The sequence below is a fragment of the Aquarana catesbeiana genome, linkage group LG01 (genome assembly GCF_042186555.1).
Source record: "Aquarana catesbeiana isolate 2022-GZ linkage group LG01, ASM4218655v1, whole genome shotgun sequence".
Taxonomy (NCBI): domain Eukaryota; kingdom Metazoa; phylum Chordata; class Amphibia; order Anura; family Ranidae; genus Aquarana; species Aquarana catesbeiana.
The window spans coordinates 654646410-654651587 of NC_133324.1; positions in this window are offsets into that span (position 1 = coordinate 654646410).

The window sequence follows — 5178 nt, forward strand, 5'->3', positions numbered from 1 at the left end:
TCAGAAATTAAATTTAGATTTTTTGAGATCCAGAATGTCCATTTGGATTTAACCAAACCCCAACCTCTGCTCTTACATGGGGGCCACCATGGTCACTTTTTGCCAAAAGATGGTCCAATGCTTGAGAGAAAGACTTATTTTTCTCTGGATCCTTGGGAACGTTTGATCTGAGAAAACGAGGAGACGGGAACTCTTGGAACTCCAGTTTGTACCTTGGAGCTATTGAGGAAGTCCGCCATTCCTCTTGACACTCTTTCTGCCAGATCCGTGAGAACTGCAGAAGAATTCCCTCTATTGAGCGAGCGGGGATGCCTCCTCATAAGGAGGCTTCAGTATCTTATAGGTTTCTTCCCCCAAGACCTCTTTTGTCCCTGGGGTTAACCCTGAGGATTACCTTTTAAACCTGACGGCGGAAGCCATCATGACTGCCTGGAGGCTGATGCCCCTGGCACAGAAGAAGGAGCTTTAAAAACGAAAATACATTTACTCCTTTTCTTAAATGGCAAAAGGGGTACTTTTTCCACTAGTATTTCTTTGGATGTATTATCCAAAACATACACAAATAGCTGTTTAACCGCAAAAGGAAGACTAGCCAGGAGCTTCTGCATGGTGCTTAGAGAAGGGCGCAAGGCCTGAAGCATAGAATCTCTCATAGCAACTATTGCAAAAATAAAGCTGCCAGATCCTGGGCCTGCTGAGCAGGATAACCTTGAACACCTGTTTAAACTGGTCTCTCAACGATTAAGCAATTACTGTCAGCGCAGGCTGAGACACTCAATCTGCCAGAGAAAAAAGTGTTTTTTTTTTTAATAGGAATTCCAATTTTTTATCCATTGGATCCCTAAGTATTTGAGCATTGTCTGCCAGGCAAGTCAAACTCTTATTCACAGAGGATATAACAGCATTAATTGCTGGTATACCCCACTTAGTGAATTTCTTCCACCATAGGATAAAGTGTGAAAACTTTTTAGGAGGGAAAATAATGCTTATCTGGGTGATCCTCTCAGATACAAAAAAGCTTTTCCAGCAATGAATGGACAGGAAAGGCATGCACAGCTTGAGGAAGCTTTAGCGAACCCAAACACTCAGTTAAGGGTACATAAATCTGGAGCGGACCATTCAACAAGAAATTGCACCATTACTCTTAAGATTGAAACAGCCGATTCTCCCACATTTGACACCTCAGAAGAGGAGTCATCAGCCTCACCACGGTCCCCTGAGGGAATTCATCTTCTCCCACCCCTATTTCCTCAGTTTGAGGGTCCTGGGCAATGGAAGAAAACCTGTCGCATTTTGACCCATACTGGGATGCGATTAAAGTAGCTTTATTTTCATTTTTTTTGTTTTCTTTAAAAACCTATCATGGCTGAGGAAAAAAGATCTTTTTAGTAAAATAAACAGGGACTGCAGTGTTGAAAACAGTTGCAAATATTTCATGGCCCCGATGCTCACTCTGACCAGCCACCCACTCTCAGGGGAGGATGCCATTTGTAGAAATGAGTAGGCTTTCGAGAGCTTGAGGGAGACCCTTTTAGCTCTCTTTTGGGGGTGTTTAAACCCCCCCCTTCTGACCTTAGCCCGACGCACAAAGCAGAGGTACCACCAGAAGAAATCGCATCCACTGCTTGAGCAATAGTCCAGCCACTGCCGCTGCTATTAATGCTCAGCCTGATGCAAATAGTAAATGTGTCAGATAGGAAATGCCTGTGTCACCAAAACCTCTTTAATGCTCCTCTTATGTCTCTCTGACAATTTTGCAGCTGGCACAAATGGAGTTTTTTTTTTAAAAACACACTCCCGCGTTGGAGGACACCAACGCCACGCTAAGCCCCGCCCTCAACTCGCATTGCGCCCCCACCTTTCTCTTTTAAAAAAAAGAGTTTTCCTGTACAAGCATGGGCTTCCGATCCGACGAGATCGGCTTGTGAGTAAGGGAGAGATGGCGTGGAGGAGACCTGGAAGCCGCGTAGGGGCGGTGAAAGAAAACAGCATTGCCGATCATTTTCAGTTCTTCCTTATACTCGGTCTCATGAAGAGAGGAAGAGTTCAGCCCAGGTGGGGGTGTCTGAAGGAAGCAAAACCCTCTTACCGGAGGTCTGCCTGCTAGCCGGAGGAAAAAAGTCTGCTGCTTCTGTGACACAGCGTGATCTCTGAGTAAAGCATGAGAAGGTACGTGCTCCATACAGCCCCCAGTGGTGACACTTAGGCATGACAACATTTACTTTAAAGGAGACATTTCATAAGAAAATTTAAACATTTCTTAGAAAACTCCACTTACCTTTCCCGCCCAATCTTCACCCTTCACGGTGGGTTCCGTTAACAAACCTTCAGGAACCGGGGACCCTCAGGGAACGCACAATCCTGGACCTGTAATAGCACCCCGCCAGTAAAACTTTTTTTTTTTTTAGTCAGAAAGGTTTTTATTTTGCATAAAGAAACAAATACAGGTAGCATACAGATACTCGTATATAACATGTACAAATTTCGGGATTCTCATAAAGCATGTCACAGGAGCAGTTATCAACTACCTTAGATTATTGTAGACTGTTCCAATGATATGTTACCAGGAGCATCACCTGTCTTACCCATGTCTTTTAATTATACTAGGTCTAACATATAGTATATTTTGCAGGGAGTATGACTCCATACAAGGTACAGATTTAAGCAAATATCAGCTATAATAATAGTACCCTTATATGCTGAACGCTCTAATGATTTCCAATCATATTAGAGTATAAAAATAGTGAACCTGTTGTTCATTCAGCAACAATATCAGAATCAACTCTTACTGTATTATAATTCCGACAACCTTAACTTGATTCGTTATGTTTAGTACAACATTATATTCATTTTTAAAGTAAGGGAATATAATAGAAGGGAAAAACAGAAAAAAAAAAGGGATAGAAACAAAACAGAGTAAAGCCTTGCCATGCAGTACCTCATCATACATATTGTTTCATATTCCCCAGGGGCTGTCTTTTTTTTTTTTTTTTTTTATTTTATAATTTTTACGTTTCCTTGCATGCGCATAGTTACTATACAGTAGTCAAGTCTACATCAACCCAAGAGTAACCTATCCCTAACTAGTTGATGCGGGGCCAAACCAGGGACGTCTAACCACGCCTGCCATATGGAGAGGAATTTTTGTGGAGCCTTTCTACGTTGGTAGGTTATTTTTTCTCTTATTAGGATCCTATTCACGCTGTCTATCCATTGCCCCCTGGTGGGAACTCGCGGGGTAATCCACCACTGGGCAATTAATTTCTTTGCTATGTATAGTAAGCGAAGAAGCGCTATACGTGTAGGTGGAGGTGCAAATTCTTCATCTATTCCCCCCAGTACACAAACCACCGGAGTTCTCTCAAGAGGTACCATATATACTTCTGAAATCGTGTCTAGCACTTCCTTCCAATATCTGAATAGCTTGGGGCATTTCCAGATCATGTGGAGTAGATTTCCATGATCCCGTTCACATTTTGGGCACAGGGGTGAGTCTCTAATTCCCCACTTATAGAGTTGAAGAGGGGTTCTGTACGCCCTATGTAGAATGTAAAGATGTGAAAGTTTCTGTGATGCAGAAAGTGACACCAAGGGGGCATTCATAAGGCATATCTCCCAGGTGTCTCCATCTATTGCTCCTATATCTTCCTCCCACTGCTGTCTGGCTGGTAGTCTAGAGGGGTCTTGTATTCGTGCTATAAGTGTATTATAACATCTAGATATCATGCCCTTTTTAACTTCATCCATAAATACATCTTGTATAATCGGATGTTCTGTCGGTTGGATTCTAGCATTTCTATTCTGGGTTTGTAAGGCATGACGCAATTGGAGGTATTTATAAAAATTATTATGTGGGATTCCAAACTCTGTGTGGATCTGTTGGAATGATTTGAGAGTATTGCCCTGGTATAACTGTGAGATATATTTGATGCCTGCATCCTCCCAGCCCTTGAAGTCTTTTAGTTTTTGTATTTCTTTTAGTTGTCTATTTCGCCAGAGAGGCGTGCTGGACAGAAAGCCCGTGATGCCCAATAGTTTTTTGACATAGGCCCAAAGTGAGTTTAGTAATTTAACTGTAGGAGCTTCCGGGTCTAAGTGTAAGAATCCCGCCTCCAAAGTTGTCAGTGCTGAATAATTATTGTCTTCCAGCATTACAAGTTTACGGATCGGGTCTTTCGGGTCCAACAGGCCCCATCCTCCTAGTTGTTGTAGTTGGGAGGCGAGATAATACATCCTAGGATGGGGGACTGCAAGTCCTCCCTCCTCTTTGCCGTATTGTAACGTTGATAATTTTATCCTCGCTATTTTTTTTCTCCATATGAGCTCTCTGAATTGGGTCTCTAATCTATCGAACCATTTTTTTGGTATCCAAACTGGGGAATTGTTAAAAATATAAAGCAGTTGTGGTGCCCAGACCATTTTAATAAGGTTAATTCTACCAACAACAGACAGGGGCAGTCTACACCAGGCCCTGCTTTTTTCGCGGAATTTGGTTAATAAGGGTGTTAGGTTCTGTTCAACATAAGTGGCTGGGTTAGGGGTTACCTGGATCCCTAGGTAGCGGAATGAGCCTACTTGTTGTATCATCTCTGCACCTAGTGGTAATGGAGTGTTCAGGGGGTCAAGCGGCATCAGCACTGACTTGTCCCAGTTAATGGAGAAGCCCGATAGCTCCCCGAAGTCCTTGATGAGGGACATAACCGTTTCTAATGAGTCTTTTGTGTCACCTAGGTAGAGCAGGGTATCATCTGCGTACATGGACACTACATCTTTGTTCATACCTCTTTGGAATCCCGCTATTCTAGAGTCTCTTCTGATTTTTGCTCCCAGAGGTTCCAGGGCCAAGGCAAACAGCAGGGGCGACAGTGGGCACCCCTGTCTGGTGCCTCTAAACAAAGGAAAGGGTTCTGAAAGTTCCCCATTAATCCGTATTCTGGCCGTGGGCGCAGCATACAAAAGCTGTATCCATCGAATAAAGGTATCTCCCAATCCCATATTTTGTAATGTTTTCCACAGATAAGGCCACTCGACACTGTCGAAAGCCTTAGCTGCGTCCAGCGAAAAAATTGCTCTATTGCCTGTGTTGTCCACTGGGAGCTGTAAGTTCAGGAATAGTCTTCTTATATTTTGGGCCGTGGATCTCGTGGGGATAAACCCGGATTGGTCTCTATGCACTAT